Raw genomic sequence first — 24,401 nt, 5'->3', positions numbered from 1 at the left:
AGGAGACACACAGACAAATTACTCTCACACAGTCTCTGAAGAAGACACACAGATAATACTCTCAGTCTCTGGAGACACACAGACAAGTTTACTGTCACATAGTCTCAGAAGGAGACACACAGACAAGTTTAAACTCAAATAGTCCTTGGAGACACACAGAAAAGTTTACTCTTACAGAGTCTCAGAAGGAGACACTCAAAGAACTTTACTCACACAGTCTCAGGAGACACACAGACAACTTTATTCTCATACTGTCTCAGAAGAAGATATACAGAGAAGTTTACTCACCCACAGTCCCTGGAGACACTTGCACACAGTCTCAAAAGGAGACATACAGACAAGTTTACACTTGAAGAGTTGAAGAGTCCTTGAAGACACACAGAAAAGTTTACTCTTACAGAGTCTCAGAAGGAGACACTCAAAGAACTTTACTCATACAGTATCAGGAGACACACAGACAACCTTACTCTAAGTCTCAGAAGGAGATAGACAGAGAAGTTTACTCACCCATAGTCTCTGGAGACACACAGACAAGTCCCCTCTCACACAGTCTTAGAATGAGACACTCAAAGAAATTTACTCACACAGTCACAGGAAACACACCAAACAAACTTAATCTCAAAAGCTCTCAGAAGGAGACACAGAGAAGTTTATTCACACACAGTGTCTAAAGGAGACACACAGAGAAGTTTACTCTCACACAGTCTCAGAAGGAGACACACAGATAATACTCTTTAAACAGTCTCTGGAAACACACAGAGATGTTTTATCTCACACAGTGTCAGAATGAGACAATCAGAGAAATTTACTCACACAGTCACAGGAGACACACAGACAAGCTGACTCTCACATAGTCTCAGAAGGAGACACAGAGAAAATTTTATTCTCACCCAGTCTCCAAGGGAAACACACAGACAACTTTATTCTGAAATGGTCTCTGGAGAGACACAGGGAAGTTTACTCACACTCAGTCTAAGGAGAAACACAGACAAGTGTATTCATGCATAGTCTCTGATGACATGCAGACAAGTTTACTGACACAATCTCAGGTGACACACTCATAGTGTGAGAAGGAGAGACACATAGATAAATTGACTCTCACACAGACTCAGAAGGAGGTACACACAGAAATTTACTCTCAGAGTCTCAGGAGACACACTGAAAAGTTTACTTACACAGTCTCAGCAGTCACTCAGACAAGTTTACTCTTACACAGACTCAGGAGGTACATACCAATTTATTCTCACATCATCTCATAAGGAGACACACAGACAACATAACACACACACAGTCTCAGGCGACACACACACAAGTTAATTCTCACAGAGTGTCTTAAGGAGACACACAGACAAGTTTACCCACACAATTTCTGAAGTAGACACAGAGACAAATTTATTCACACAGTCTCAGGAAACACACAGAAAAGTTCATTCACACACAATCTCAGAAAAAAACACTGACAAATTTTTTCACACACATTCTCAGGAGACACTAACAAGTTTACTTTCACACAATCTGAGACGGACATACGTAGACAAACTTATTAACACACAGTCTCAGGAAAAACACAGACAAATTTACTCACACACAAAGAAGGAGACACACAGGCAATTACTCATGCTAAGCCTAAGGAGACACAGAGACATGTTTACTATTAAACTTTCAAAATAAGAAACACTGACATATTTACTCTCACATCTACTCAGGAGACATACAGACAAGTTTATTCACACACAGTGTCACAAAGAGTCTTGGGAGACACAAAGATAAGTTTACTCTCACACAGTCTCAGAAGGAGACACAGAGATAAGTTTAATCTGAAACAGTCTCTGGAGACACACAGAGAAATTTACTTACCCACAGTCTCTGGAGATACACAGATAAGTTTATTCTCACACAGTGTCCGAAGGAGACACACAGACACATTTACTTACCACATTCTCAGGAGACACACAGACAAGTTTACTCTCACACAGTCTCAGGAGGAGACACACAGACATATTTACTCACACACAGAGTCTTAGGAGACACAGAGAAGTTTACTCACACACAGTGTCAGGAGATACACAGAGAAGTTTACTCGGGCACAGTCTCTGACACAAAGGCAAATTTACTCACACAAAGTCTCAGGAAACACAGAGACAAGTTTATTCTTACAATGTGTATATAGACAAATAGGCTCTCACACAGGTTCAGAAGGAGGTACATACACAAGTTTACTCTTACAGAGTCTCAAAAGGAGACACACCGAAAAGTTTACTCACACACTGTCTCAACAGACACACAGACTAATTTACTCTCACACAGATGCAGAAGGCAGTCCATACAATTTATTCTCACAGTGTCTCAGAAGGAGACACACAGACAAGTTTACTCACACATAGTCTCAGGGTACACACAGACAAGTTGATTCTCACACAGTATCAGAAGTAGACACAGCCAAGTTTACTCACATGGTCTCAGGAGACACACAGAAATATTTACTTACATACAGTCTCAGGAAACAAACAAGTGTACTCTCACACAGTACCCAAAGTAGAGCAAATTTACTCACACATATTCTCAGGAGACACACACACAAGTTTATTCTTACACAATGTCAAAAGAGAGACACAGACAGGTTTACTTTCACACAGTCTCAGGAGACACACAGACAAGTTTACTTTCACACAGTATCAGAAGGACACAGACAAATTTATTCACGCATAGTCTCAGGAAATACAAAGAATAGTTTACTTACATACAGTGTCAGAAGGATTCATACAGACAAGTTTACTCTCACACAGTCTTGAGAGACACACAGACATATTTACTCACACAGAGTTTTAGGAGACACACAGATAAATATACTCTCACATAGTCTCTGAAGGAGACACAGAGAAGTTTACTTATACACAGTCTCGGGAGATACCCAGAAAAGTTTACTCACTAACAGTCTCTGAAGCTACATGGACAAGTTTACTCATACACAGTCTCAAGGGACACACAGACAAGTTTACTCTCACAGAATCTCAGAAGGAGACACAGAGAAATTTACTCTCATACAGATTCAGAATGATACACACAGAGAAGTTTTCTCTTACACATTTTCAAAAGGAGAGACACAGACAAGTGGACTCTCACACAGTGTCAGAAGGAGACACACAGGCAAGTTAACTCATATGGAGTCTAAGGAAAGACATAGAAACTTTTACTCTCACACAGTGTAAGAAGGACACACATGGTCAATTTTACTTACACAGTCCCAGGAGATGCACAGACATGTTTATTCACACAGAGCCTCAGGAGCCACACAGACAAGTATAGTCTCACATAATGTCAGAAGGAGACCTAGAGACAAGTTTATTCAAACACAATCTCAGAAGGAGATACAAAAACACCTTGAGTCTCACACAGTCTCAGAAGGAGTCACGCAAGAAGTTTACTCACCGACAGTCTCTGGAGACACAGAGACAAGTTCATTCTCACACGGTATCAAAAGGAGACACACACAGGCTAGTCACAAATGGTCTCTGAAGACACAGCGAAGTTTACTCTCACACTATGTCAGAATGAGACACTCAGAAAAGTTTAATCACATAGTCTCAGGGGACACACAGACAAATTTACTCACACAGAGTCTCATGGGACACTCAGACAAGATTACTGTCACACAGTCTTAGAAGTCGACACAGACAAATTTACTCTCATAGAATCTCAGAAGGAGACACACAGAGAAATTAATCCTCATACAGATTCAGAAGGATACACATAGTTTTCTCTTACACAGTCTCAGAAGGAAACACACAAATTTATGCATATGGAGTCTCAGGAAACACACAGAAACTTTAACTCTCACACAGTATAAGAAAGAGACACACAGTCAATTTTACTTAAACAGTCTGAGGAGACTCACAGACAAGTTTATTCACACACAATCTCAGAAGGAGACACAGAGACAGGCTTACAGTTAGTGTCTGAAGGAGACATCCAGACAAGTTTACTCTTACACAGTTTTACTAGGAGACATGAAGACAAGTTTACTCAAACACTCTTCAGGAGACACATAAACAGGTTTACTCACACACAATCTCAGAAGGAGACACTCAGACAACTTTGCTCACACACAGTCTCAAGAGATACCATAAATATTTAATTAGATACATTTTGAGGAGACACACAAACAAGTTTACTCTAACACAGTCTCAGAAGTAGACACAAAACAAGTTTACTCACACAGTCTCAGGAGACAGAAAGAAATGTTCACTCACATACAATCCCAGAAGTCAAACAGACAAACTTGCTCACACCCATTCTCAGGAGACACACAGAAAAACTCACTCACACAGTCTCAGAAGGAGACACATAGAAAAGTTTACACTCAAACAGTCTCTGGATACACACAGGGAAGTTTACACTCACAATGTGTCAGAATGAAAAGTTTATTCACACAGTATCAGAAGATACACAGACAAGTTTAGTCTCACACAATGTAAGATGGAGGCATTCTATTTTCCTTAAACTGTCTGAGGAGACTCACAAACACATTTATTCACACAGTCTCAGGTGATGACACACAGACAAGTGTACTCTCTCATAATGTCAGAAGGAGACATAGAGACAAGTGTATTCTCATACAATCTCAGAAGGAGATACAGAGACCCCTTGAGTCTCACACAATCTCAGAAGGAGATACATAGACAGTTTTACAGTCACACAGTGTCTGAAGGAGACATCCAGACATGTTTACTCTTACACAGTTTCAGTAGGAGACACAGAGACAAGTTTAATCTCAACCAGTCTCAGAAGGAGATACACAGATAAGTTTACTCACCCACAGCCTCTGGAGACACAAAGACAAGGTTATTCTCACACAGTGTCAAAAGGAGACACACAGAGTTATTCTCAAATAGTCTCTGGAGACACAGACAAGTTTACTCTCACACAGTCTCAGAAGGAGACACAGAGAGAAGCTTACTCAAAAAGTCTCAGAAGACACACAGACAAGTTTACTGAGACACAGTCTCATGGGACACACAGACAAGTTTATTCTCACTCATTGACAGAGGAGACATACAGACAAGTTAACTTTCACACAGACTCATAAGGAAGTATACAAACAAGTTTATTCTCACAGAGTCTCAAAACCAGACACATAGACAACTTTACACAGTCTCAGGAGACACACAGACAAGTTTACCCAAACAGAGTCTTAGAAGACAGAAACAGAAATTACTCTCATACAGTCTCAGAAGGAGACACACAGACACATTTATGCATGCACAGTATCAGAAGACACACAGACAAGTTCAATGACAAACAGTCTAAGGACACACACAGACAAGTTTATTCTCACATTGTTTCAGAAGGAGACAGTCAGGTTAACTCTCACACAGACTCTAAAGGAGCTCCATAGACAAGTTTATTTTCTAAGAATCTCAGAAGGAGACACACTGACAAATTTACTCACACATAGTGTCAGAATGAGACACTCAGAGATGCTTACTCATGCACAGTCTCAGAAGGCACACAGACAATTTCAATCACACATTCTAAGGAAACACACTGACAAGTTATTTTCACACAGCTTCATTAGGAGACACACAGACAAGTTTACTCACACAGTCAAAGAAGGAGACACACATAAGTTTACTCAATCTCAGTAGATACACAAACAAGGTTACTCTCATACAGAATCTTAGGAGACACAAAGATAAATGTACTCTCACAAGTCTCAGAAGGAGAAACACAGACAAGTTTACTCACACACAGTTTTTTTTTTAAACCCTTACCTTCTGTCTTGCAATCAATACTGCATATTGGTTCGAAGGCAGAAGCATGGTAAGAGCTAGGTAATGGGGTTTAAGTGACTTGCCCAGGGTCCCACAGCTGGGAAGTGTCTGAAGTCAGATTTGAACCTAGGACCTCCCATCTCTAGGCCTGACTCTCAATACACTGAGCTACCCAGCTCCCCCCTCACACACAGTCTCAGAAGACACACAGACAATTTCAATCACACACATTCTAAGTAGTCACACAGACAAGTTTATTCTCACACAGTCTCAGAAGGCGACACACAGACAAGTTTTCTCTTACAGTCTCAGAAGACACAAAGACATGTTTACTCACACACAATCTCTGAAGGAAACACTCAGAGAATCATAAACTCAAATAGAATCATAAGGAAACACACAGACAAGTTTACTCTCACACAATAAAAGGATGCACATAGACAAGTTTACTCACACAAAGTCTCAGAATTCATACGGACTCACTCACATTCAGACTCAGGAGAAACACGGACAAGTTTACTCACAACAAAGTCTCAGGAGGCAGATACACAAGTAAACTCTCATACAGTCTCAGAAGAAGACACAGACAAGTTTACTCACATACAGTCTGAGGAGACACACAGATATGTTTAATCATACACAGTCTCAGGAGACAGACCCACAAGTTTACTTTCACATAAGGTCCAATCAGACAAACAGAGAAGTTTACTCTCACATAGTTTCAGAAGGAGACACATAGAGAAATTTACTCACACAGTCTCAGGAGACAGACAAACAAGGCTACTCACACACAGTCTCAGGAGTCATATAGGCAAGATTACTCTCAGAAAGTCTCAGATGGAGACACAGACAAGTTTACTCTCTATCACAGTCTCAGGAAACACAAAGACAAGTTACTCTCACACAGTCTCAGGAAAAACGCAGACAAGTTGACTCACACAGATTCAGAAGGAGAAATTAAGATAAGTTTCCTCTAAAACAGTCTCAGAAGGAGACATAGACACATTCACTCAAACTCAATCTCAGAAGGACACACACAGACAAGTATACTCATACGGTCTCAAAGTGACATACAAAACAAGTTCACTCTCCACAGTGTCAGAAGGAGACACACAGACAAGTTTATTCTAACAGTCTCAAGATACACACAGATACATTTACTCACAAGGAATCTCAGGAGATACATAAAAGTCTACGATGTCAGAAGTAAACACACAAATCATAAGCAATGAAACACACAGACAAGTCTTCCTTACACAGACTATGAAAGAGATGCATAGACAAATTCAATCTCAGACAGTCTCAGGAGACACACAGACAAAAGTTTATTCTCACACAATCTCAGGGGACCCTCAGACAACTTTACTCTCATACAATTTCAGGAGACACACAGACAAGTTAACTCACACAGTCTCAGAAAAAGACACATAGACAATTTTACAGAAGGAGTTTACCCTAACACAGTGAAATTTACCGTAACACAATAGACATGTTTACTCACACCTAAAGTATCAGAAGGAAATACACAGACAACTTTATACACACACAATCTTAGGAAACACAAAGACAAATTTAATCTGAGAAGTTGTCAGAAGGAGAATTGCAGAAGTTTACTGACAGTCTCAGGAGACATATAGACAAGTTTATTCTCACAGTGTCAGAAGGAGACCCACAGACAAGTTTACACTCACACAATCTCAGGAGACACACAGACAAGTTAACTCACATACAGTGGCAACAGACAAACAGAAAAGTTTACACTCATATAATGTCAGGAGACACAAAGACAAGTTTTCTCACATACTGTCTCAGAAGTAGATAAACAGAGAAATATAAATACAGACTGACTCAAGAGACTACAGAAAAGTAAGTTTACTCACACACAGGATCAGGAAACACACACACACAAGTTTAATTTCACACAGTTTCAAAGGAGACACATAGACATGTTTACTCACACGTAGTATCAGAAGGAAACACCCAGACAACTTTATACACACACAATCTTAGGAAAACACAAAGACAAGTTTAATCTGAGAAGTTGTCAGAAGGAGAATTACAGACAAGTTTACTGACAGTCTCAGAAGACACCTAGATAAGTTTACTCTCACACAGTGTAAAAAGGAGACCCACAGACAAGTTTACTCTAACACAGCCTTGGGAGACACACTGACAAGTTTACTCATAAACAATCTCACTTTATTCACACAGGGTCTCAAAGGAGACAGCCAGACAAGTTTACTCTGAAACAGTGTCAGAAGGAGACAGACAAAATTATTCTAAAACAGCATCACAAGGAGACACATGGACATGATTACACACACAGACTGAGGAAACACACAGAAAAGTTTACTCACATTAAATTTCAGAAGTAAACACTAAGAACTTTCCTCACACAGAGTCACAAGAGACACATAAACAGTGTCAAAAGGAGACACACAGACAGGTTAATTTTCATACATTGTCAGAATGAGACACAGAGAAATTTATACATTCAGGGTCTAAGAAGGAGACACAGAAAATTTTATTCTCAGAAGGTGTTAAAAGGAGACAAATTTACTCACAGTCTGAGAAGATAGACAGCCAACTTCCCTCATAACCAATCTCAAAAGGTGACACACAGAAAAGTTTACTCCCACATAATCTCAGAAAGAGAAAGAAATACAAGGTTAAACTTACAAAGTCTGAGAAGGAGATACATAGAATGGTTTACTCTCAAATAGCATTAGAAGGGAACAGAAAAATTTACTCACACTTAGTGTCTGAAGGATACATGCAGACAAGTTTACTCACACAGTCATAGAAGGAAGCACTCAGGTAAATTTACACACACATAATCTCAGAAGGAGACACACACAAGTTTACTTACACACAAACTCAAAGGAAACACACAGACAAGAATACTCACACAGAGTATCAGAAGGAAACACACAGACAAGTTTACTAACACAATCTCAGTAGACACAGACAAATTTATTCACAGACAAGCTTCCTCACACAGAGTCTCAGGATGCACACAAACAAGGATACTTTCACACAGAATCAGAAGGAAATACACAAACAAGTTTACTAACATGGTCTAAAGATACACATAGATAAGTTTACTCACACACAATCTCAGGAGACCCAGAAAAGTTTATTCACACACAATCTTAGGAGGCACACAGACAAATTTCCTCGCACACAATCTCAGAAGGAGACACACAGAAAACTTTAATCACATACAGTATCAGAAGACAGAGAGACACATTTACTCTCATACAATGTCATAAGGAGACACACAGACAAGATTACTCACACAGTCTCAGGCAAAACACAGAAAAGTGTAATCATACACAGTCTTAGAGATAGAGAGACAAGTTTACGCACACAGTATCAGAAGGAGACACACAGAGCAGTTTACTAGCAAAATGTCTTGGGAAACACAAACAATTTTACTCTCATACAGTCTCAAAAGGAGACACAGACAAGTTTACTGACACACAATCTGAGGAGACACAAAGAAGTTTATTAACACAGAGTTTTAGAAGGAGACACACAGACTAGTTTAATTTCACACAGTCTCAGGAAACACAGACAATTTTACTCTCAGTCAGTCTGAGAGGGACACGAACACAAATGTACTCACACACAATCTCATGAGACACACAGACAAAATTATTCCCACACAATCTCAAGAACCATACAAATTTACTCTTACACCATCTCAGAACGAGACCCATATTCAAGTTTACTCACAGTCTCAGAAGCAGACACGTAGACATGCTTACTTATACAAAGCCTCTGAAGGTCATACAGAAAAGTTTAATCACACAGTCTGAGGAGACATAGACAAAGATTACTCACAGACAATCTCAGGAGACATACAGACAATGCATTGTCAGAAGGGGACACAAAGACAAGGTAACACACACGGTCTCAATATGAGACACATGGAGAAAATAACTTACACAGTCTGAATTGACACACACAAGTTTACTCTCACATAGGATCAGAAGGAGACACACAGACAAATTAACTTTGACAGTTTCAGAAGGAGACACCTAGACAATCTTACTCTCACACAGTGTCAGAAGGAGACACAAAGACAAGTTCTCTCTCACACAGTATCAGAACAAAACCAACAGACAAGTAAGCTGACACACAGTCTCAGGAGACTCACAGTCAAGTTAACTCTCACACAATGTCAGGTGGACACCCAAAAAATATTTACTCACATAATATCTCAGAAACAGACACAGAGAGAAGGTTACTCACACAGAGACTCAGAAGGTGACTACAGAAAAGTTTTCTCACATATAATCCCAGAAGGAGACATACACACAAGTTGAGACACACATAATCTCAGGAGACACACAGGCAAGGCTACTCTCACACAGTTTCAGAAGGAGATACACAGACTAGTTTATCTTCACATAATGTAAGGAGACACAAAGAGAAGTTTACTCTGACACACTGCCAAAAGGAGACACAAAGACAAGTTTACTTGAACACAGTATCAGGGGGTTATTACTCTCACGGTATCAGAAGGACACTGATAGAAAAGTTTACTTACATAATATCTCAGAAGAAAACTAAAAGACAAGATTACTCTCAGACAGACTCAGATGATGACATTCAGAAAATTTTACTCACACACTTTCTCAGAAGGTGACATACAGAATACTTTAATCACAGACAATCTCAGGAGACACACAGACAAGGTTACTTACACACCGTATCCAAAGGAGAAACACAGACTAGCATACTCACAGTCTATAAAGGAAACCCATAGACAAGTTTACTCATACACCATCTCAGAAGGTGACACAGAGATAAGTTTACTCACAAAGTCTCAGAGGACACACAGACACGTTTATTAACACATTCTAAAGAGACACACAGAAAAGTTTATTCACACACAACCTTGGAAGGACACACACAGAAAACTACAATCATATAGTCTCAGGAAACACACAGTCAATTTTACTCTCACATAGTCTCAGAAGGAGATACACAGACAAGTTTATTGACAATCTCACATGACACACAGATAAGGTGTGAATCTTAAAATTTCTCAGACTTGTGAATCTTAAAAATTCTCAGAATCTACTTTAGAACATTTGGTTAGAACCATCCCCCATTTTAAAACAATGAAGGGACTTTGGTCAGGAAGGTGGGAACTCTAACATTACTCCACCCATACTTAGGCATACTTTAGGGGAAGATAAAGTTGTAGACTCCTGATTGAACAATGAAAAGTCCCCAACCCATACTTAAAGCAAAGCAAGAACCCTTAAGCTAGGTCTATTTTCAGATCTAATAGAAAAGGGTGCTAAGTACCTATGAAGATCAAATTAATCAGGCAACTTGCAAAGGACAAGATTAGTCTGCTCAGGTGTGACTTACTCAAAAGTTTTAGTGTACTCAGGTGTGAATTAAGAATGGTCAGTCCTTTGGAAAACATCTACTGTGATTGGTAGATGTCGAAATTTAGGGGAGATGACATAGGAGAAAATTTTCTTTAAAAGGAAGGGGTTTAGGCCTCTGAGAAAATTCAGCTTTGGAGCTGAATTGGAGGTCAGGAGTCAGAGGAGGTTTCTGAGGTTCTCTCTCTCTCTCTCTCTCTCTCTCTCTCTCTCTCGCTCTCGCTCTTGCTCTCTCTCGGTGGCTGAACTTAGTTCAGCTTCCTGAGCTAAACTGGAGGGTCTCTCTGAATACTAGAGTTTTGCTTGGAACAAAATCTTGTGGTGAGTGATTAAAGACTGACTTAGTTTTCTCTATTCAAAAGAAAAGGCCTAGGCCATTGGCCTAGGCCCTAGCCTTCCTATTATTTCCACTTACTCTGTCTCTTTCTCTTTTTTTAAATTCCTTTATTTGTATTAATTAAAATCTCCATAAAACCCAGCTGACTTGGGTATATTTAATATTTGGGAATTTTCTCATGGCGACCACTTTATTTTTTATATAAAATCAAGACACTAAAAATTATCTTTATAGTTTGGAAATTCAAAGTCTTGAAACCATATTTTCACGGTCACAGTTTATGGCAACCACTCTTTTGTCTGTAACAGTTTATGGCAACCACTCTTTTGTCTGTAACAAAGGTTACTCACACACAGTGTCAGAAGGAGACACAAAGACATGTTTATTCACACAAAGTCTATAAAGGTAGACAAGTTTACTCATACATAGTCTCATAAGCAGACACAGAGACAAGTATACTCACACACAGTCTCAGAAGGTGGCACACAGATAATTTTACAAAGTCTCAAAAGACATGCAGAAAAGTGTATTAACACAATCTCAGAAGAAGACACAGAGAAAAGTTTAATCACACAGCCTCAGGAGACACTTAGACAAGGTCATTCTCACACAGTGTCAGAAGGAGACATACAGCCAAAGAAACTCAAAGACAGTCTCAGAAGAAGACACACAGAAAAGTTTATTCACACACAATCTCAGTAGATACAGAAACAAGTTTATTCACACACAATCTCAGTAGATACACTAACAAGTTTATTCATACAAATTCTTAGGAAACAGACAAATTTACTCTCTCACAGTCTCAGAAGGAGACATATTCAAGTTTACACACACACAGTCTCAGAAACAGACCCACAGACAAGTTTACTAACATATCTCAGAAAGTGACACACAGAAATTTTTACTCATACAGTATCAGGACACATACATAGAAGTATACTAAAACAGTCTTAAGAGAAACGCAGAAAAGTTTACTTGTAATCCCAAAATCTCAATCTCAAAAGGAGACACAGAAATGTTTAATAACACACACTCTCAGGAGACCCACAGACAAGTTCACTCACACACAGTCTCAAAAGCACACACACAGACAAGTTTATTCATACAGTCTGAGAAGGTTACACACTAACAAGTTTACTCACACAGTCTCAGGAGACATACAGAGAAGGTTACTCATACAGTCTCAAGAGAAACACTGAAAAGTTTACTCACACAAAATCTGAGAAGGAGACACACAGAAAAGGTTAATCACACACAATTTCAGGAAACACTGAGGCAAATTTATTCAAAGTGTCTGAAGGAGACACACAGGCAAGTTTACTCACACACAATGTCAGGAGACACAGTCAAGGTTACTAACACACACTCTCTAAAGGAGACACAGAAAAAGTTTACTCTCACACAATGTTGGAAGGAGACACAGACAAGGTAATTCAAACACAGTCTCAGAAGGGTCACACAGACAAGTTTACTAATACAGTCTTGAGAGACACAAAGGTAAGTTTACTCACACACAATCTCGGGAGACACAGAAAATTTTATTCAAACACAGTCTCAGGAGACACACATGCAAGTTTACTCTTTCACAGACTCAGAAGGAGACACGCAGAAATATTAACTTTGACAGTCTCAAAAGGAGACATCTAGATAACTTTATTCTCACACACTGTCAAAAAGAGAAATTGCAACAAATTTACTCTCACACAATGTCAGAAGGAGATACACAAACAAGATTACTCACACACAGTCTCATAAAACACACAGACAAGTTTACTCTCACACAATATCAGAGGGAGACACAGACAAGTTTAGTCACAGACAATCTCAGGAGACATAAAGACAAGGCTACTCACACAGTGTCAGAAGGAGACTTACAGACAAGTTTACTTACACAGACTATGAAGGAGATCCATAGAAAAGTTTACTCACACATAGTCTGAAAAGCAAACACACAGACAAATTTACTCACAGAGTCTCAGGAGACACAGAGAGAAGTTTACTAACACAATCTCAAGAGACACAGAAAAGTTTATACTCACGCAGTCTCAGAAGGAGACACATAGATAAGTTTAGTCACACGGAGTCTCAGAAGTAGACACACAGACAATTTTATTCACATAGTCTCAGAAGGTGACACAGAAAACTTTACTCACACAGCCTCAGAAGGTGACAAAGAGATGAGTTTACTCACAGACAATCTCAGAAGGAGACACTCAAACAAGATTGCTCACACACATTCTCAGGAGAAACACAAAGTAACTCACACAATGTCAGAAGGAGACACATAGACAAGTTTACTCAGAGTCTCAGGATATACACAGAAAAATTTATTCACACACAATCTCATAATAAGACACACAGACAAGTGTCCTCACACAGTATCTGGAGATGCATAGGAAAATTTATTCTTACACATGGTCAGAAGAGGACACATGAACAAGGTTACTGACACACATTAAGAGACAAATAGATAAGTTTACTCACTGTGTCAGGAGACACAGAGACAAGTTCACTCACACACAGTCTCAGAAGTAGACATACAGATAACTTTATTTACACACACTCTCTCAGGAGACACACGGACAAGTTTATTCACACACACACAATCTCTGATGGAAACACAGACAAGTTTACTCCCAAATAATCTCAGGAGACACACAGACAAGTTTACTCATACACAGTGTAAGAGACACACATAGTCTCAGGTGACACACACACACACACACACACACACAGTTATATGTCACACAGTGTAAGAAAAAGACAAACAGACAAGTTTACTCTCCCATAGTCAGAAGGAGACACATTGACCAGGTAACTTACACACAGTCTCAGAAGGAGATGCACAGAAAAATTTACTCACACAGTTTCAGGAGACACAGAGACATTTACTCTCTCAGTGTCAGAAGGAGACATACAGACAAATTAATTCTCACAAAGTTTCAGAAGTAGACAGCCAGACTCTCCCAAAATGTCAGAAGGCGATACAGAGACAAGATTACTCTCACAAAGTCTCAGAACGATACCCACAAACAAGTTTACTCTCTCACAGTGTCAGAAGACATAGAGATAAGTTTACTAACACACAATCTCAGAAGCAAACACACAGACATCTATATTCACACAATATCAAAAGGTGATATTCAGGCAAGTTTAATCACACACAATCTCAGAAGGTGACCCACAGACAAAATTACTCACACATAGTCTTACAAGGTTACTCTCACACAGTGAAAGAAGACACACAGAGAAGTTAACTCTCACGCAGTCTCAGAATGAGACATTCAAAGAAATTTACTCACACAGTCACAGGAGACACACAGACAAGCTTACTCTCACATAGTCTCAGAAGGAGACACAGAAGTTTACTCACACAGTCTCAAGAGACAAACAGTTTCATTCACACACAAATGAAGGAGACAAACAGAAAAGTTTACTCACACAGCATCACAAGGAGACACACAGACAAGTTTATTCTTTCACAGTATCAGAAGGAGACACCAAGACAAATGAACTCTCACACAGTCAGAGAAGGAGTCACCTAAACAAGTTTAGTCTCACACAGAGTCAGAAGAAGACACAGAGACACACAGTGAAGTTTACTCACACACAGTCTCAGGAAACACAGAGACAATTTTACTGTCATAGTCTCACAAGGAGACACACAGATAAGTTTACTCATTCAGGCAGTTTCAGGAGGCACACAGACAAGTTTACTCACACAGTCTCAAGAGACTTATAGACAAGTTTACTCTCACAGTCTCTGAAGGATATCCATATACAGGTTTATTCACACAACGTCTCAGGAGACACACAGAAAAGGTTAAATCAAATCACAAAAAGTCTCAGGAAAAATAAAGACAAGTTTACCTCCACACAGTCACAGAAGGAGACTCACTGACAAGGTTACTTACACTATCTCCGAAGCCGACCCACAGACAAGTTTCCTCAAACACAGTCTCACAAGGTGACACAGAAAAGTTACTCACACACAGTTTAAGGAGACACTGAGACAAGTTTACTCATATGCAGTTTCTGAAGGAGACATACAGAAAAGTTACTCACACATAATGTCAGAAAGAGACTCACAGACAAGGTTATTTTCACAGAGTGGCAGGAGACACACAGACAAGTTTACTCTCTCAGAGTGTCAGAAGGAGACACATAGACAAAATAACTCTCACACAGTCTGAGAAGTCACCTAAAGAAATTTACTCTCACACAGTATCAGAAGGAGACACAGAGACAAGCATTCTCACACACAGGAGACACACAGAGAAGTTTACTCACAAATAGTCTCAGGAAACAGACAATTTTCTCTCTCACACAGTCTCAGGAGAAACACAGGCAAGTTTACTCACAGAGTCTCTGAAGGTTATCTATATACAAGTTTACTGTCACACAGTCTCAGGAGACACAGAGACAAGTTTACTTTAACACAGCCTCAGAAGGAGACACACAGACAACTTTAGTCACACAGTCTCAGAAGCAGACACACAGATAATTTTATTGACATACAGTCTCAGAAGGTGACACACAGAAAACTTTACTCATACACAGTCTCAGGTGACAAACAGATGAGTTTACTCACAGATAATCTCAGAAGGAGACAAGTATTCTCATACACAGGAGACCCACAGAGATGTTTATTCACACAGTCTCAGTAGAAATACAGACAAGTTTACTTTCACATAGTCTCAAAAGGAGACCCATAGACAAGTTTACTTAAACACAATCTCAGAAGCAGCCACTCAAACAAGTTTGCTCACACACACAGACTTAAAAGGCGACACACAAAAATGTTTACTAACACAGTCTCAGAAGGTGAAGCACAGACAAGTTTACTAATACACAATCTTAGAATGAGACACACAGACAAGATTACTTACACATAGTCTCAAGAGGCACACAGACAAATTTACTCACACAAAATCTCAGAAGCAGGCACACAGACAAGTTTACTCTCACACAATCTAAGGAGACAAAAAGAAGTTTACTCACACAGTTCCAAGAGAAACACATTCAAGTTTACTCACACACAATCTCAGGAAACACAAAGACAAGTTCACTCATACACAGTCTCAAGAGTCACACAGATAAGTTTACCCATAGACAATCTCAAGAGACACAGAGACAAATTTACTCACACAAAATCTCAGGAGGAGACACATGGACAAGTTTACTCACACATAATTTCAGAAGGAGACACACAGAAAAGATTACTAACACATAGTCTTTTTTTCCCACTGAAAAAGGCTTTTATTTCACTATAAAAATGCAAACTGGAATAAACACAACCTTTTATAACCCAAAAGTTACAACTATTTCAAAGTATTCCTGAGCTTTGTCTTAAGAAGCAAAAGATTATAAAATTCAACAAGTTTGCAGCCTTGAATCTGTTTGAAACATTGCAGTAAAAATAATTTAGTAAAACAGCTTCTTAAAAAAACCACATAGCATTATTGAAAGCTTTGAAAATAATCCCAAAGATTGAATAGCCAGAAATTGAGCCCCTCTTTGGCCAGAGAAGCTATCTCACCAATCTGGGGGTGAAGGATATTGACAGAAGCAATGTCAGGGAAGTTTCATAAGATCCTGATTAGGCTTGGATTGTTATAACAGTGAGAGGGAGAGATAGCTGGAGATGAAAACAAAGAAGAAGAAAACTAAGTTTCTAATATATCATGTGATGGTTTTGAAATATGACCTATGATATTTGATATCAAATTGATTGTCTTCTCAAGGAGGGGAGGGGAAGAAAATCTAGTATTTATTTTTTTAAATGAATACACATATTTTTACATGGAATTGGTAAATTCTAATAAAATTTAAAAAACACACTAATTTGTACTAGAAACAAAAGCTTTTAACTAACTTTTAACTCTCAATTATTTTAATTTGTAAAAAGTCAATGTTTCAGAAGTAATGGAGCATCTCCAGATCACTGTCTCATACTCCAACTTACTAGAATCTTTAAAAAGTTAGTGCATTTTCAATTTTAAAGGAATCTACATTTCATATATGGCTTACTATGCCATGATTATTTTGTTCCCAAGTCTTTCCACCACCATCTCCATGTTTTTGAATCAATTAAATATAAAATAAAATCAAACTAGCAAGTTTTTTTTTTCTTTTAAATGTCCTATATGTTTTTGTGGTTGTTCATAACACTTAACATTTGGCAACTTATCTAGAGTTCAATTAAATTTGCCCTTTTTTCTGCAGTACATGTTGACTTCATTGAGTGCATAAAGAATTTTGAGTCAAGAATTTTGCATACATTTATGTAGTAGGTCTGGAATTCTTAAACTGCCAGTCTATACATTTCTCCTGATTAAAAGAAGATTGGTGACATTAAAGCTATCAGATCAAAATATTTAAAAGGAAAAAGGAAAGCTAATGAAAAACAAATTACCAACACAGTTGAAACTGAAGCACAAATAATTATGCAATCTTTAAAAAAAAGAAAAGAAATTTCCAATGTAATTGTGTTTCCTTTCATAAAGGAGTTCACTTTACATTCACTAAGCAGAGACTCAGTTTTGTCAAGGTGGTCAAGAAGCCAAAAACTTCAGAACCTTTTGCTGGTCCTCGTCTATCCTGTAAGTAGGCCTTAAAAAAGGCAGAGTCCTTTACTACTTGCTCCAAGTACTTCTGTTATTGCTCAAGGATCGGGATCTCCCTCTTCCACTGTGCTTCCTACCCACACTTCTTTTATCTCTGCTTCTATCCCTTCTACTGTATCTGTCTCTACTGTAGGACCTCCGGTAACCGAGATCTATCAGAGCTTACACTTCTCTGATGAGGACTAGAATCCTTGGAAGAGTGTCTTTTATGAAGTCGTCTCTCTTTTCTTTGTCTTTCATCTTCTTTACTTGCATCCCTTCTATGCTTGCTCCTATCCCTTTTATGCCTCTCCTCAGTACTTCTGTCTCTACTTTTCCCTTACTTGGTTCTCTATTACATTTGCCTTGTTCAGAAGATGACTCTTTTTTGGACACATTCTGGTCACAATTAGATGTACCCTTTTGTTGTTGGTTATTGGCAGGAAGACAAGGGCATCTTTTTTCTGTACAACTTTCACTTGTAATACAGTTAAGTTTCTTACCTTCTTTGCACTGAGCTTCTTCACTCAAGTTACCATTCACATTTTTGGAATTAAAATTAATCTCCTGATTTGAAAGCATTTCTCTTTGACAGATCTGAGTTGGTTGACCCATAAGGGAATGCAAGGAGGTAGAAGTTACACAGCTTGAAGACACCGACTGTATAATATCTATAACAGGTGTAATAGGGCAGAATGAGATGCCACTGCTTCTTCCTTGCTCTGCTGTGTCTCATCTATTTTCTTGCTCAACACAATGTTTAAGAGCTGCTTCCTTAGCTCTTTCTCTTTTTTCTGGAGTCCCAGAGCTCTTTTTCCTCCTCTAACCATCTGAGTTCAGCCTCCTGAAGTTGTCGTCTCTCCTCAAGTTGTTGAAGGCAAATTTTTTCTTCTTTCTGTTCATACTCTAATAATTTTATTGCCTTTGCTCTGCTTAGCAGTTCTGCAATTAATCTTGTTGACTGAAGATTTCTTTGAGCCACAATAATTCTCTCCTCCAATTTTATCTTCTCTTGCAACCTTTTCTGCTCTTCTGCTTGTATCTTTTCTAGTTTTTTCTGATTTCGATGGACTTCACAGTCTCTTTGTTTTTGTTCTCTCTTGCGAAGCTTCTCTTCTTGTTTTCTTTCTCTTTCCAACTCCTCTAATTCTTTCTGTTTTCTTTCCTCTTCTTTTTGCCTTTCTTCAGTTTCTTTTTCTTTACGTTTTTGTTCTTCTCTTTGTTGTTCAAGTTCTTGAAGTTTCTGCCTTTCAAGTTGGCATTTGTTAATAGAGGCATCACTAAGATGTTTGACTGAATCAAAAGAAACCTTTATATTGCAGGCTACTGCTTTGCCATCTTCACCTTTATACATTAATTTCATACCATGCAAGGCATTCATAGCTTTGATGAAGCCAACGTATTTCTCTATACTAAACATAAGCTTCAAAGTTCAAATGTCTACCAAAACTAAAAGTATGAAAATTTCTGCCAGTCATTTCTTCTCTATAAGGGTCCAACATTGGAATGTCCAAATGTCTCAAATACCTTAATGAGAACTTCTTCATTTGATTTTTCTGAGCCAGATTCTTTCAGTGCAAACCACCTACAAGGTAATCCTTCCAAATGAATTGTGTCTGGTCTCTCTCCTGGCAGAATCTCATTCATATCTTTTGCATCACGGAAAAAAGAGTCCCAGTCATGCCGAGTTGGGAAATCTATTTTAAACTCAGCAGCCCGAACTTTTAAAATATCAGAGAAACCACTAATCTTTATTGTTTTGCTATCAAGACATGCAAGAAAAGATTTAACCAAACTCTTATTTCCAACTTCTCCTTCAAAACATATGAAATCCATAGTGCTTTTAGAAATTCAAAGAGTGGAAAATTGATGACTGTACCATTCCTTTCAATCTTTCCATCACTTCCCAATTAGAAATAGATATTCCAGGTTGCTTCAATTGTGGAAGTGCCACACTAATTGTCATTTTGTAATTGGCTTGAGGTACAATCCATATAAACTACAAAGTTTAACTGCTTCAGATGTATCATGAACTATCATAGCAGCCGCCATACCAAAAGTTAAACCTGCTCTAGGAGTCTCTGACTCAGACTCTTCAGCAATCGGAGGTTTGCTCCCCTGCATTCAACCCTCCCCCCGTCCCCCCCAAACCTCCCACAGAAACCGGGAGCGGCCCCCACTCCCGCCCCCCCCAACAACACTTCCATTTCCCCTTCCTTTAGCCACAGTTCTTCGGTGGCTCCCTGGTCACATGACCCCTTTGTGCTTAATCACACAAAATCTGAGGAGACACACAAGCAAGTTTACTCACACACAGTCTCATGAAATGCACAGACAAGGATAATCTCACACAGTATCTGAAGGACACACACAATATCTGAAGGACACACTTACACATCGTCTCAAGAGACACACAGACAAGGTTATTCTCACACAGTGTCGGAAGGAGACACATAGACAAAATGACTCTCACACAGTCTGAGGAGTCACCTAAACAAGTTTACTCTCACACAGCATCAGAAGGAGACAGAGACAAGCACTCTCACACACAGGAGACACACAGAGTTTAACAGTCTCAGGAAACACACTGACAATTTTACTCTCACATAGATTCAGAAGGAGACACACAGACAAATTTACTTACAGTCTCAAGAGACTTACAGACATGTTTACACTCACACAATCTCTGAAGGATCTCCAAATACAAATTTACTCACACACAATCTCAGAAGCTGACACACAGACAAGGTTAATCACACAGTCTCAAAAGGAGTCACAGACAAGTTTGCTCACACACAGTCTGAGGATACACACAGACAATTTCACTTTCACACAGAGTCTGAAGGAGATACACAAGTAATTTTACTCACATAGTCTCAGGAGACACACAGACAAGTTTACTGACAAACAGGGTAAGAAGGAAACACACTGACAGGATTACTTTCACACAGTCTATAAACAACACTCTTAGACAAGTTTACTCAGACACAGACTCAGGAGCAGACACACAATTCTATACACATTCAGTCTCAAAATGTGACACCCAGATAAGTTTACTCACAAAGTCTCAGGAGACCCACAGACAAGTTTATTTACAGATAATCTCAGAAGGTGACACACAGACAAGATTACTCACACAGAGTCTCATGAAACACACAAACAAGGATATTCTCACACAGTATCTGATGGAGACACATAGATAAGTTTAGTCACAGACAATCTCTGGAGAACATAAAGTCAAGATTACTCACACAGAGTGTCATAAGGACACTCAAAGACAAGTTTGAAATGAAATGAAAAATTCTCTAAAGGAGAACCATAGAAAAGTTTACTCACACACAGTTTCAGCTGCAAATACACAGATGTTTACTCACACAGTCTCAGAAGGTGACACGCAGAAAAATTTACTCACACTGTCTTAGGAAACACTCAGATAAGTTTACTAACAAAGTCTCAAGAGACACACAGAAAAGTTTACTCTCACACAGTCTCAGAAGGAGATACATAGATAAGTTTACTCACACAGTCTCAGAAGGTGACAAACAGACAAATTTGCTCACAGACAATTTCAAAAGTAGACACACAAACAAAATTATTCACACACATTCTCAGGAGACACACAGACAAGTTCATTCTTACACAGTGTCAAAAGGAGAAACACAGACAAGGTTAATCAAACACAGTAGTGAAAGTAGTTAGTAAACTTATAAGTTTACTAACAGTCTCAAGAGACAGACAATTTCACTCACACACAAATTCAAAAGGAGAAACACAAAAAAGTTACTCACACGCAGTCTCAGTTGACACATAGACAAATTTACATTTTCACAGTCTCAGAAGGAGTCGCCCAAACAAGTTTACTCTCACACAATATCAGAAGGAGCCATAAAGGCAAGTATTCTCACACACAGGAGATACAGAGAAATTTACTCACACACAGTCTCAGGATACACAGAGACAATTTTACTCTCACGCAGTATCAGTAGGAGACAAACAGACAAGTTTATTCACACACAGTCTCAAGAAACTTACAAACAAGTTTACTCACACAAAATCAGAAGGAGACGCACTGAAAAGTTTAGTCACACACAGTCTCAGGAGCCACATAGACAAATTTCCTCACACACAGTGTCAGAAAGAGACACACAGAAATTTACTCTCACACAGTGTCAGAAGGAGACACCCAGACAACGTTACTGACACAGTCTCAGGAGGCACACAGACAAGTTTTCTCACACATAATCTGAGGAGACACACAGACAAGTTCACTCTTAAACAATGTCAGAAGGAGACAAAGAGACAAGTTTACTCACACAATCTCAGAAAATACACAGGCAAGTTTACTCACACCCTATTTCAGGAGACACAAGGACAAGGTTACTCACACACAATCTCAGGAGACACACAGAGAAGTTTGTTCTCAAAGAGTGCCCAATGAAGACACATAGACAAATTTACTTACCCAGTCTCAGGAGACACCCAGCAAGGTCACTGGCACAGTCTCACGAGGCACACAGACAAGTTTCCTTACACACAGTGTCAGTAGGAGACCTATATTGAAGTTTATTTCTATACAGTCTCAGGAGACAGACAGAGAAGTTTATTCTCAGTGTTTGAAGGAGACACCTAGACAAGTTTACTCACCCAGTCTCAAGAGACACACAGACAAGTTAACTCACACACAGTCTCAGGAGACACGTAGACACGTTTCCTCACACAAAATCACGGGAAACACTTAGACAAGTTTACTCACAAAGTCTTAGAAAACCCATAGACAAGTTTACTTATACACAGTTTCAGGAGACAGACAGACAAGTTTATTTACACACAAGCTAAGAAGGAAACACACAGACAATTTTACTCTCAATCTCTGAAGGAGACACACAGACAAGTTTACTCTCACATGGTCTCAGGAGACACACAGACAAGTTTATTCTCAAACAGTGTCTGAAGGAGGTACACAGACAATTTTACTCACAATCTCAGAAGGAGATACATTGACAAGGTTACTCACACACAATCTCAGAAGACACACAGACATGGTTACTCTCACATAGTGTCATAAGGAGACACACAAACAAGTCTACTCACACACAGTCTCAGGAGACACACAGACAAGTTTTATCTCACCCAAAATAGATTCTTAATAAATACTTGTTTGGATGCAGCTAGGTAGCTCATAGCATAGACAGTGCAGGTCCTAGTTTCAAAAATGGCCTCAGACTTCTTAACTGTGTTGACTCTGGGAGTCACTTAACCTCCATTGCTAGTCCTTACTGCTCCTTCTGCCTTTTAACCAATACTAATATTGATTCTAAGACAGAAGGTAAGGGTTATAAGTAAACAAAAAATGAATGAATGAATGAATGAATGAATGAATGAATGCTTGCCTGGTCCAACCCTTTTTTAATGAAAGGAAATAATAAAAATAGCAAGCATGATCTTTATACTGATTACTGAAAATTATGCCCTTCCCCACGCCCCAATCTACTGTGTAACTTCTTGATCCGACTCTTAGACTTGAACATTTATCAGCGGCAAGACTGGTGTACCTTCCCTCCATCCATAACTATTACCAGGAGGTACAAGAAAGCATAGAATTCAAGAGGACTCCTGCTTTTATTCTCATCTCTATTATCCTTTCAATGACTCATATCTTCAAACTGTAGATGGCCCGAATCTTGAAACTCCATGAGCTAAAATCAGAGATCACACGGGTCCCTCAATGCCCCTAATACTTAGAAGCTAAGGTTCTCAGTAGAAACAGTCTATATTAATCTTGGGGAACTGAGGCAGCTCTCAGGGGAGAACCAACTAAGGCAGCAGTGAAAGGTCAATTCCAATTGTTTCTCCTTCCCAGGATCCAGACAGGAAAAAAAAAAAAAGCCATTAAGGTGCAAGCCGTCATCACTTATCCAGTATCTCTTTTCATCTTAGAAATTAAAAAAAAAAAAAACTTTTTAAAGGAATCTATCTTAATTGAGGTTTATAATAATGTAAATAACAAAACTAATGAGATTAAGGCAAAGGAGTAAATACTTAATGGATTGGTTTTTTAATCAAATGAACCTCTATAAAAGGGTTTTATAAACTTTTAAATGAATAAACAAAAAAGCAAATAAATGATTGATTGATTGAATGAATGAATGAATGAGTGAGTGAGTGAGTGAGTGAGTGAATATATGCTTGCCTGGTCCAACCCTTTTTTACTGAAAGGAAATCATAAAAATTAACAAGCATGGTCTTTTTTAAATTCAGTGAGATTAAGTTCTAACAGGCT

General features: G+C 38.8%; 1 protein-coding gene and 1 pseudogene across 6 annotated transcripts in view; both read right to left on the bottom strand.

Moving 5' to 3' along the window:
• The window catches only part of CFAP54 (cilia and flagella associated protein 54), a 377,407-nt gene that overhangs the window by 195,213 nt on the left and 157,793 nt on the right, over nt 1–24,401 (bottom strand). The window lies entirely within an intron of this gene.
• LOC107650065 (A-kinase anchor protein 17A-like) lies at nt 1,947–24,384 on the bottom strand (annotated as a pseudogene).

This window comes from Monodelphis domestica, chromosome 5 (assembly GCF_027887165.1).
Source record: "Monodelphis domestica isolate mMonDom1 chromosome 5, mMonDom1.pri, whole genome shotgun sequence".
Classification (NCBI taxonomy): Eukaryota; Metazoa; Chordata; class Mammalia; order Didelphimorphia; family Didelphidae; genus Monodelphis; species Monodelphis domestica.
The sequence above is the reverse complement of the archived record's forward strand: the minus strand, read 5'-3'. Positions and strand labels throughout refer to the sequence as shown.